Genomic DNA, 13,083 nt, shown 5'->3' on the forward strand with positions numbered 1-13,083 from the left:
AGGGAGGAAAGGAGAGGGCACTCCCGAGTCTCTTCTGAGGGCACTAATTCCACTCCTGAGAGCTCCATCCTCATGACCACATTACCTCCCCAAAGCCCCTCCTCCTAACAGCATCACAGTTGGAAGTTAAGATTTTAACATATGGATTTTTTTTTTAAAGATTTTATTTATTTGACAGAGACACAGTGAGAGAGGGAACACAAGCAGAGGGAGAGGGAGAAGCAGGCTTCCTGCTGAGCTGGGAGCCCTATGCGGGGCTCGATCCCAGGACCCTGGGATCATGACCTGAGCGGAAGGTAGACGCTTAATGACTGAACCACCCAGGCACCCCTTAACGTACGGATTTTAAGGGGACACAAACATTTAGTCCAGAACAAGGGGAAAACGGGGTTAGGTAAGCAGCCAACAACATCCATGATTCATGATCTGTAAGGTACTACTGAACCCCTTCCCTTCTGCTGGCCTTCTGTCCAGCAGTCTCGTACCAGTGTCCCTCTCTCTCACCACATCCAGGTACACTGGCCCTTTTGTCACCCTCTCATGCCAAGAAGCACGTAGACCCGTCAGATTATTTGCACTCACTGCTCTGGCCTACATCACTCTTCTTCCAGTAGCTCTTCACACTGTTGATTCCTTCTGTTCCTCTGATCTTACTTCAGAGCACTGTCTTTTTTTGCTGTGATGTATTTAATAAACTGTGACAGTTGTACATGCCAGCTCTCAAATCATGGGATTTTAGAAATCACTACATTTCTGAGAGATTTCATCACACACAGTAGACTGACTTAAAGGTTCAGTCTACCTTTAATTACTATAATTTATATATTATTAATTGAAATAGAGGTTTCATTTAATTTTAAGATAATTAGTTATTTGCCATTTTCCCCTTTGAAAGAAAAGGAAACTCTCAGAGGAGCATAAAAAGAACCAATATTGAAACCTTGCTTCTTCAGCAGACAAGAAATTCTGTTATTTCAGCAACAACCCCACTGAAAGAAGAAATATAAACGAACACCTTTGGAGCTACTGAGCCAGAGACATGTTTGCAATGGCCGGAGCAGATGCAGCAACCCTGCCAATGGGCGGCCATGTTGCCACCTAATCAGAAGCATGTTGTAAAGCATCCCAACTCTCACCATATTGTGATCATTCCTCTTATGAATACCGAGAATGTAGACTGATCCATTGTAGCATCTAAAATCACTAAATTAAACTTTTAGGAAGATGATTGAACTTTGAAAATTAGATACTGTGGATGAAAACAATAATCTGCAATACTTAGCACATTTACCACTAAAATGATCACAAAACTATAAATTGGTATAAAAGCTTGCAAACATGCTGTGATATTTTGAAAAAAAAGCTGAAGTTATGATAATTGATACAGAGGAAAGTAAATTTTACAAGAGTAATGTCAGGATAAAACGAGGTACCAGAAACCTTTGATACAGGAGATGCCTTGAATTGTGAAGAGGGAACTAATGGGCAACACCAGCTGTTTTCCCATTTCACTGGGCTTGGGCTTTGTCCCTGTGAGACCTCATTCCAGCAGAGACCCAATTAATATTGAGTGTCTATATGATGACATTCCTCTGAGCAAAAATATACATATTTGCAAGGCAACAGTGGGATGCTAATGCTGGACTTATTTTAAAGCCTGAGATCTTGGACAGTCTTTGACTATTGAGTGTAGCATTATTTCAACCATTTAAAATGGTTCTTGAGTTATTTGTCATTTCCTTGTGTACATCTCTCATTGTTGGAATAATAGCATATGCCAGATTCCAGCAAATTACAGGTTGAAAATATAAACGAAAATATAACATGTGCATTTTACCAAAGTAAGATACAGTGTCCCTCTCTCTTTCTCTCTCTCTCTCTCTATATATATATAACATTAAAAACAATGAAGAATTTTGCTAATCCAACTGTAACACATGATCAATTGTAAAAAGCATTTCCCTTTCAGAACCGGTAAGACGTTGAAAAATGTGCATCCTGGAACAGAAGAGATATGTTTGTCAAAGAGAATGTAGTGCTAATCTTGATTTCTTTTTTTCAAAAGATTTATTTATCCATTTCAGAAAGAGAGAGTGAGTTGGGGGAGGAGCAGAGGGAGAGAATCCTTCAAGCAGATCCGCCTACACACACACACACACACACACACACACACACACACACACACACACCACACTGAGCACAGCGCTCGATCGTTGTGCTCAATCCCATGACCCACGAGATCACTCGTGATCACAACTCGTGAGATCACAACTCTTGAGATCACAACCTGAGCTCAAACTGAGAGTCTGCTGCTCAACCAACTGAGCCACCCCAGAACCCCTACTAACCTTGATTTCTAAGCTTAGAATTACTAACTCCCAAGAGAGCCTGGTCCCTTAGTTGGTTAAGCACCTGCCTGCAACTCAGGTTATGACCCCAGAGTCCTGGGATCGAGGCCCCACTGTCAGGCTGCTTCTCCCTTTCCCTCTGCCTCCACTCCCCTTGCTTGTGCACGCTCTCCCTCTCTCTCTCTGTCGAATAAATAAATAAAGTCTTAAAAAAAAAGAATTACTAACTTATAGTTCCCTGACCTCAGCAACTAGTTAAGTTACTGAAAGGTAGCTTCTTGTATTTTGCTTGAAGTTCAAAAGGCATAGTTTTAAATGAATAAAATGTTTTTAGGTATATTTGGAATTGAACATTTTCAATCCTAAGCCAAAAAAAAGTAAATCAAGCTCTCTCTGACCTTATGTTCACTTGTGTCTGCACTTTTCAAATTTTTGGAGATAATGCTGAATAGATGTTTGACCTTGAACAAACTCTATCACCTCTGGGTTTTTTTCTTTTGTAAATGAAAATACCAATGATAGTGGCTCTTTTATAGTGTTATTGTCGGACTTAAGTAAGGTGTGTAAAGTGGTCCGAATACATGGTGCCTCACCCATAGCAAGCACTGAGAAAGTGGAAGCTCTTATTATTTCACATCCATTCAAAATACACGTGTAGGGGGCGCCTGGGTGGCACAGCGGTTAAGCGTCTGCCTTCGGCTCAGAGCGTGATCCTGGCGTTATGGGATCGAGCCCCACATCAGGCTCCTCCGTTATGAGCCTGCTTCTTCCTCTCCCACTCCCCCTGCTTGTGTTCCCTCTCTCACTGGCTGCCTCTATCCTGTCAAATAAATAAATAAAATCTTTAAAAAAAAAAATTCACGTGTAAGTAATATAGAATTAAGTTCTATTGACGAACCCATTGGAAGGGGGAGTAGGAAAGGAAAGCATTCTAGATACTATTGCTAATTTAGGAATACTTCAAAACTTGGGATCTTAAAAGAGCTATTTTATACCCCCTAATTCTGGGGGTCAGGACTTCACACACAACACAGCTCTATGATGTTGGGGGCCTCAGCTGGGAAGACTTGAAGGTGGGGGAGGGTAACTCATCAGTGGAGGGCTATAACCATCTCTTTTTTTTTTTTTTTTTTTTTAGAGAGGGCGTGGGGAGGGCCAGAAGGAGAGGGAGAGAGAATCTAAAGCAGGCTCCATGTCCAGTGCACTGAGATCATGACCTGAGCTGAAATCAAGAATTGGATGCTTAACCAAGTGAGCCATCCAGGCACCCCAAGGGCCATAACCAACCATTTTAAGGTATCTTTACTCCTATGTCTGGCAACTGATGCTGGTTGTCACCTGGGACCTCAACTGGTCTGTCAGCCAGAAAATGCGCATGTATATTCTTGTGGTCTTCCAGGGTTCACTAGCTGGACTGTCCTCACAGTATGGTGGCTGGGTTCCCAGAGCAAGCATCCCTAGAGAGTCGGGCAGCAATTGTGTTGCTTTCACGACCTCGCTGTGGAAATCACATAAAGTCACAGAGCCCCACCAGATTTACAAAGAGCATTTTAATGGGAGGAACGTCAACGTCATATTGGAAGAAGACCAAGTGAAATGGGAGCTGTTGTCACAAGCTGTTTGGAAAATACCATCTGCCAGAGAGACTGGGACAAAGTGAGAGGGACAGAGAAAAACATTAAGACAACCTGAAAGGCGAACACCCCTATGGCATAGCCGTGCACCAAAACATCTGGGAGAGACACTCAATGACATTTTGAAACGTCAAGTGACCACCGCCCCAGTGCAAAATCTCACTCAGAACTGTCAAAAGATTATTAGGTTCATATATTCGGAAAGAGAGCAGGTGCTAACAAAATTCTCAAAGTTGCTTTTCAAACTAAGCCAAGAAAAGCTAAGAAGAAATAAAGTTGTTTTTAGATACATAGATACTCAGGACCTATCATAGAGCTACCATGTGCCTAGAAAAGCGATCTAAAACAACTCTGGTCATAAGGGTTCTAGGTTTTTTTCAAGATTAAATTAAAGAATTCATATGATTTAAAAAGTGACTTTTCTTGTGCATTTACATGCAATGTGCTCTAGGAGAATATTTACTTTCTCATATCTTATCTTGGAAACACTATGAGATTAGTATAATTGTTCCCATTTTATAGGTAAGAAAGCTGAGCCTTGAGAGGCTAAATAATTTGCCTTTCTACCTGATCCCTAATTCTTGGCACTTTGCATTGCTACACAATGCTTTTGATTTGATTTATCTTGTAGAGAACATTTAAAAGTACCAAACAGACACTTCTGGCCAGAGTTTGAAACAGGGAAATAGAGCTCAAAGCACCATAGAAAGCTTTAAATTTTTAACTACCAAAAACATTCTAAAGAAGAGGGCACTGAATGTCCCAGTCAGCAAGACCAACGAGCCTTTGGAGCAACACGCTTTGGGAGGAAGGAGCCCATCACATAAGGCCTGACTTGACTGAAAGGATTTTTGTGAGGAGCGTGAATCAAGAAAGAAATGTGATGAACTTCAAACAGAGAACAGACATCTTCGGGGAGACTTCTTAAGGAGACAAAGCATTAATTTTTGAACAAAAAAGTATAAATATTCATAGGTAGTTTCAGAAATCATTAGGGACAAATGAGTAAGAGAAATATAAACCTGAAGTTGACTGTGCTAATTAGCTAGAAAAACAAATATAGATGTTAAATCGATGCTTCTGAAACTTCATAGTGCTGTTAAAAAATCAACATTGACAGCAAAACATTTCAAAAGTTCTAACCTGGCAGACTCTTTTTCAATAGGCCCACTTTTTTCTTTAATCTTTAACTTCTTGGGCTGTAACCTGAACTCTCCTTAGAGACATAGTTACATTTGCATTTTTCTCACTGTCTAATTTAACATGGCCTTCCAGATTTGTCAGATAATAAATTATTTTATTGAGCTAGTGAAACTTTTTTATGCAGAAAGCTTTCCTTACAGACAGCACAGTAAAAATATTTTATTGTGGTTTGCTACCTAAACTAAAAGGAATCTTGGGTGTTTTTTTTTTTTTTTTTTTTTAAATATGGGTCACAGGGGCACCTGGGTGGCGCAGTCGTTAAGCGTCTGCCTTCGGCTCAGGGCGTGATCCCAGCATTCTGGGATCAAGCCCCACATCAGGCTCCTCCGCTGGAAGCCTGCTTCTTCCTCTCCCACTCCCCCTGCTTGTGTTCCCTCTCTTGCTGGCTGTTTCTCTCTGTCAAATTAATAAATAAAATATTTTTAATAAATAAATAAATAAATAAATAAATAAATGTGTCACGACACAAAACAAATGATAGAACTGAAATTTTAAAAAATAATCTAATCCCAATATTTTCATCTAAGTCGTGCAAAAGCAAATTTAGAGTATTAAACTGCATTCTTCCCACAAATAAGCCAGTTCTGTAAGGGGGGGAAAGCCTTTTGTTGAAGCCTCTCACAGTAACGGTTCACATAATACCATCCTATAACAAAATGCCAGATTCGCCCAAGCTATTAATTGCACAGATTTGGAAATCTCCACGTGAGAGTAATTTTAAATGCTTCATGTGCATGCATGAGTGTGTGTGTGTGTGTGTGTGTGTGTGTGTACATACACAGCAGAGTAAGTGAAGAAACAAGAGGTTCTCTCTCTTTCTCTCTTTTTACAGATTTTACTTATTTGAGAGAGAGAGAGAGGGAGTGAGGGCATGAGGCAGGAAGGGGCAGAGGGAGAGGGAGAAGCAGGTTCCTGGCTGAGCAGGGAGCCAACTTGGCGGGGGGGGAGGGGGTCCTAGATCCCAGGACCCTGGGATCATGACCTGGGTCAAAGGCAGATGCCTAACCAACCCAGGTGCCCCTCTCTTTCTCTCTTTTAAGTGTCTTTATATATTACCTAAAGCTAGTTACTGGTGGTTTAACTCCTATTCAAAAGCTTCTATATCTGAGATATGATTTTTTAAGCTTTAGGTTCAAAATCTAGAATAACCAATTAAGAATGTGTTCATTTGGGGCGCCTGGGTAGCGCAGTCGTTAAGCGTCTGCCTTCGGCTCAGGGAGTGATCCCAGCGTTCCGGGATCGAGTCCCACATCAGTCTCCTCGGCTAGGAGCCTGATTCTTCCTCTCCCACTCCCCCTGCTTGTGTTCCCTCTCTCGCTGGCTGTCTCTCTGTCACATAAATAAATAAAAAAATCTTAAAAAAAAAAAAAAGAATGTGTTCATTTGTTTGTTTTACCATTTTACCATAACACTATCATTTAGGGGGAGGGGAGAATATAGCAGTTAAAATATTCCTGAAGCTAGCAACGGATTACCAGGAGCTCTGTCTTTGTCATTTCCCTCTGGTTCTTCTGACCCAGGATGGATGGACTTGGACAAAACCATCAGAGGACAATCCATGCTTCCTGGTTTGTGTAAGTGTTCTGGCTACTCTAAGCCAGTCCCTACAAAGAGAGATACTTTCAGATCCTGACACCTGATGAAGGTTCACCCTCCTATAAATGATGGCTACTCAAAGGGCCATGTTTTGCCATCTTCAACACACCTTCAAAAATAAGGAAAATGTTCTCTTTGGGAAGTGAACATCATTATTCATTTGCACCCAAGGATTTAAATTCAAATCCATTATTGAGAAGGACATACTTCACATTTTTTTCAAGCTTCGATTTGCAACTACAAGTGGGATCCACGGGGAAAGTAACAGGTTACTTAGCAGAAGCCCATCCTCATACGCTGCGCAAAGCTTCAGAGAAGCCCAAGAATTATTAGAAGAGGTTTTTTTAGAAGGAACTATATATACTAGAGGATATGGAAAATCCCCTTGGATTAGAAACAGTGCCAGGTTTCCAATCCATTCCCTACAAATAGCTTTTTTGTTGTTTTTGTTGTTTTGTTTCAGAGCTCTCAGAGCCTCACAGACACCCATCAACACCATCAGTTGGTAGACTGACAAAGACCGTTAACTTAGTTAACAGATCTGGAACCCCCCCCCCCCCGCCCCGATCCTCTGTGAATGCCTCACTCATACTGTAGGATGCAACATAAAATAGACTCGTTAAAAAAGAAAGCAGTTTATTTTCAGGTTGGGATCATTGGATCTGGCTATTAAATAGAGAATGGATAAAAATACTCTGTTTTTAATATATGAGATAAACTGTATAAGAAGTGTTTATCTCAACCTATTGATACTGTTCTGTGTTAAACTGCTCAAGTTTTTAATTAGTTTATTGTCTTAAATAAGTTAATGTTCCCACTTGAAATATTATTTACACCATTTGTTGGCGTAGACTCGCTTTTCCAAAGGCATATCTAAGTTTAACGTCAACTTAGCCGGATGTTTGTTATCATAAAGTCCGAGTTAATGATAATTGACAGTGTGACTTCATGGCAACACAAAGGTACTGTTCCAAAGTGGTACTTACCATTTAAACTGTTGCATTATGAAAAGTGTTTAAGCCAAAGTTAACTTTCTTTTCCTTCTACTCTACCTAAAAATTCAGATTCATCAACGGCCAAGATTTGGATTAAAAGAACAAAAAGGGACCAGAGAGAAACAATGCTCTGTAAAAATGATGTCCTCTCCTTGGGAGTCATGAAGCTACTCTAGGGCTTTCCCGAAATAACTCACCGACTAAAATAAACTTGGGACAAACGTCTTTGGGTCTTAGCATCAAGGCAAACCACAATCCTCCCTGAAAGGTCAAATTTAAAGTGCCTTCCTAAGTGTTCCACTGATGGACGTTAATTAACATCATAATCTGATTCTTGGCTTGGGGCACCTGGGTGGCTCAGTCAGTTAAGCGTCCGACTCTTGATTTTGGCTCAGGTCATGATCTGGGGGTCCTGGGATCGAGCCCCACATCTGGCTCAAGGCCGAATCTGCTTGAGAATCTCTTTCCCACTCCCTCTGTCCCTCCCCCTGCTTGTGTGCTCTCATTCTCTCTCTCTTAAATAAATAAATAAAATATTTTTAAAAATCTGATTCTTGGCTTAAATAAAGGACAGTTTAGAAGAATGCTCGGCTGACTGTTTGACTTATGGTCACACTGCTGGCTTCTTTCAGCACTCCTCAACAGTGTGTGTTGTGGCCAAGCACCCACATTTTGAATGGTGCTGGACTCAAATCCTGGTTCAACCATTTTTAACCTATGTTAGTTTAGATAAGTCATCTAATTTGTCTCAAAGCCTCTGCTTCTTTATGTAAGAAATAGAAATAATACTCACTTGACATATTGTTGCAAGGGAGAGAAATAGTGTAGCAAAGCACCTAGCTCAGAGCCTAACAAGTGTTTGATTAGGATGATTATTTATTCAATAAATGTTTATCCAATATTACCAATGTTACCATTTATAAGCCACAAAGAATCATGAGTCATACAAATGGAACTGAATCCTATCCTAATATTCATATATTTAGACCTCTTTACTGCAACAATCCAAGCGTAAAAAGAGGGAATATTGTACTCACCTGCCACTAGTAGGAATAATTTCTGCCAACCTGTTCATGCACTCCAGCACACACTGTCTATATGTGAGGGCTTTGTAGAATATTTACACTTTCACATTTATATTGTTTAACAATTGTTTGAAACTTGGGGCCCTCATTTTCTTTTCTATCTGCAGGTCCAGCCTCCATGCCCACCTCATCTGTATACTTTGGTATAAAAACAAAAACTTAGATTTTAGAATCAGACAGACAAAGGTTTGATTCCTGGCTCCAACATTTACTAGTTGTGAAAGCTTAGGCTAATTACTGACTTCTATGAATCTATTTACTTCACCTATAAAATTGGAATAACAATCGTTTTATAATGGTATTGTAAGGATTGGAAACAAAGAAATGTATGTTCCTGGCACAGAGTTGACTCTCAATGGATGGGAACAATATTGTTGCAGTTCTTTGTGTTATTTCTGCCTAATTCTAAGCTTTAGCCTTAAGCTGAGCTATTTCAGTCTATGCAAGGATAAAGATCTCATTCTGAACTTCCATTTTGGGACAGGATAACGTATCTGTGCTTCTCTTATTTCTCTTGCGAAGTACAGCTAAAAACCATGGATGTTATATTTTAAAAAGAGAAAGGGACAGAGAGAAAGAGGGAGAGACCAAGAAAGACAGAGACTCTAGAGACAGAAAGAAGAAAACAAACCAGACAGAGACCTTGGGACCCAAGGAATAGCACTGTGTTGGATTCCCTGGGTTTTCTTTTTGCCTCAAACACCCTAAATGTGGGAATGAAGAAGTTGGCAACCTGAAACAACTAACAAATGCACACAAAATAAGCTCCAAGAAAAACCTGCTCTTTTAGTCAAAAGACCAGGGAAAGCAAAACCCAGCAAGACAGAAAACTTTTAGACAATAACCACTCTCCTCTAAACAAACACTATGGGAACATTTGTAGATTCCCTATCACCATTGTCAGCAAAGGCTAAGCAGAAAGCCAAGACTTCCACCACCATTTGGTGATAATGTGGCTCCTCTCCCACGTGCACTGGTGTCAAGAAGACTCAGTGGGAAGTGAGGACTTTCACCCATCTTCTCATCTCTCTACCCTTGGGTTGTCAGTAAAGGCTATGTAAGGAAGAGTAATGAGGTACCCCTTCCTTTCCCAGGCAGGATGTTATCATTGGAGGCCCGGTGGGAAGTCAGAAATCCCACCCCTACACAGCAGTAACAAGATACTCAACCCCAAAGATTGTGTTAACAGAAGTTGAGTAGAAAACTTGGATTTCCATCACCACTGAGCAGTGAGAAGATGGCTCCCCACTTCCCTCATCCATATGGTATCAGATATGTCACTAATAAAACAGATTTAAATAAGACCCAGAATCTCATAGCATAATATCAACAATATCCAAGATTCATTAGAAAAATAAAAACACTCATCATACCAAGAACTAAGAAAATCTCAACTTCAATGAGAAAAAAAAAAAATCAATAGATGTCAATAATGCAATGACACTAATGTTGGAATTATCAGACAAGGAGTTTAAAACACGCATCATAAAGATACTTCAACGAACAATTGTAAACATACTTGAAATAAATGAAGAACATAGAAAGAAACAGCAAAGAAACAGAAGATGTAAAGAAATTTTTAAATGGAAAAACACAACTGAATTTTTAAAAATGGGTGGACTCACTAGCAGAGTAGAGAGAAACAGAAAAATCAGTAAACTTGAAGAGAGAAGGGGGGAAAGATCACTCAATCTGAACAACAGAGAATAAATATGTTGAAAAAAAATAAATGAACACAGTCTCAGGGACCTGTGGGATTATAACAAAAGATTTAACATTCATGTCACTGATATCTTCAAAGGAAAGGAGAAAGACCTTTGGGATTGAAAGTCTTTGAAAAAATAATAGTGAACAAATTCCAAGTTTGGCAATAGACATAAACCTACAGAATTCAAACAGGATAAACCCAGAGATATCCACACCGAGACATATGATAACTAAGCTTCTGAAAACTGAAGACAAAATCTTGACAACAGAGAAACAGCACATTATCGTATTTATAGGGATAAAACGATTGAAATGATAACAGATTTCTCATCAGAAACCCTGGAAGCTAGAAGAAAGAGACATTTTTCAAATGTTGAAAGAAAAAAACAAAAAACAAAGCACTGTGAACCCAGTATCCTGTATCCCCTGAGATGTTCATCAGGAATTAAATGGAAATCAGGACATTCTCCAGGAAAGGAAACTTGAGGATTTTTTGCCAGTACCTACTCTGAAAGAATGGCTAAAGAAAACCCTAAAAACAATGCAAATGTTAAAAGAGTGAACCTAGGGGGGTGCCTGGGTGGCTCAGCCATTAAGCATCTGTCTTCAGCTCAGGTCGTGATCCCAGGGTCCTGGGATCAAGCCCTGCATCGGGCTCCCTGCTCCGCGGGAAGCCTGCTTCTCCCTCTCCCACTCCCCTTGCTTGTGCTCCCTCTCTCGCTGTCTCTCTCTGTCAAATAAATAAATAAAATCTTTAAAAAAAAAAAAAAGAGTGAACCTAGGAACTTCAAGAAGGAAGGAAGAACATAAAAAGTAAGAATATGGATAAATGCAATGGATGTGCTTTCTTCTCTTGAGTTTTCCCAATTATATTTGATGCGTGAAGCAAAAATTATGTCATGTGGTGCTCAAGATATGTAGAGGAAATATGTTAATACTATTATATTAAAAGAAGATAAAAGGACTCAAAGGGAAGTAAAGTGTGTCCCCTTTACTCAAATTGGTAAAATACTAATGGCAATCAACTGTTATGTATATATAACTTAATAGCTAGAGCTACAACTAGTAAATGTAAACAGATACACTCAGAAATAGTATAGATAACTCAAAATGGAATTCTAAAAATGTTTAAGTAGTTAAAAATAGAACTACCCTACGATCCAGCAGTTGTACTACTAGGATACCCAAAGGATACAAAAATCCTGATTCAAAGGGGCATATGCACCCCAATGCTTATAGCAGCATTATCAACAATAGCCAAATTATGGAAAGAGTCCAAATATCCATCGACTGACGAATAGATAAAGAACTTGTGGCGTATATGGAATATTACTCAGCCATCAAAAAGAATGAAATCTTGCCATTTCGCATTGATGTGGATGGAGCTAGACCGTATGATACTAACTGGAATAAATCAGTCAAAGAAAGACAAATATTGTATGAGTTCACTCATCTGTGGAATTTAATAAACAAAACAGATGAACATAGGGAAAGTAAAAGAGAGAGAAAGATTGAGTGAGAGAAAAGCAACCATAAAAGACTCTTAATTATAGAGAACAAACTGAGGGTTGATGGAGGGAGATGGGTGGGGGATGGACTACATAGGAGATGGGCATTAAGGAGGGCACTTTTGTGATGAGCCTGAGTATTATACGTAAGTGATGAGTCACTCAATTCTACACCTAAAACCAATTTTACCATATATGTTAACTAACTAGAATTGAAATAAAAAATTGAAATAAAAAAATAAAAATGTTTAAATAACCTATGGGAAGACGAGGGGACAATTCTTATTCTGTTTAGAGTTGGTTAAAAATTGCTAGTGGCTTGGTCATGTTCTTCATCAATATAAAGCTATCCCCCTGCTCAACCTCCCTCTACTGTGAGTATTGATTATAACCCAGGGGTCTATACTCAGTGGGCTTCAGTAATAGCCACTGCAGTCTTGGAGTGTTGAGAAAAATAACACATAGGGCTGTTTATTTGAGGAACAAGAGGCCTGTTTTCCCACAGAGTCAATATAGCCTTGGATCAAGCAAGATCACGAGATCAGGGCACTTGGACTGCACTGGATTGTACCCCTATCCCTCTTCCTCGTACACATACAGAATAGCTTTTCTTATATTGCATTTTGGCACAAGCTGTCTGCTACATTGATGTGAAGGCTTTTCAAAGAGGCAGTCCTGCATCTAATATTAGTAATATTACTGGTATCTTCCATTTATGGGGCACCTCTTACATTCCTACATTACCAGATATCTTGTAAAATTATTATTAATCTTTACAACAAGTCCTGGAAGTATATTATCTCATTTACGAGTGTCTGACGGAGAAGCCTAACTTGTACCTGTCTCCACTCAGACTGTGACTGTATAGAGAATTTTTTTATTCAAAAAATGTTCTTTCGCTACTTCACACTGATTGCATTAGGAGAAGATACCAGGAGAAATCCTGAGGTTAGGATAGAAAAAAATTGCTAACAGGAATTATAATCACGGGCTAAAAGGCAACCCAA

Source organism: Ursus maritimus, unplaced genomic scaffold, assembly GCF_017311325.1.
Source record: "Ursus maritimus isolate PB19 unplaced genomic scaffold, ASM1731132v1 scaffold_3, whole genome shotgun sequence".
In the NCBI taxonomy this organism is placed as follows: domain Eukaryota; kingdom Metazoa; phylum Chordata; class Mammalia; order Carnivora; family Ursidae; genus Ursus; species Ursus maritimus.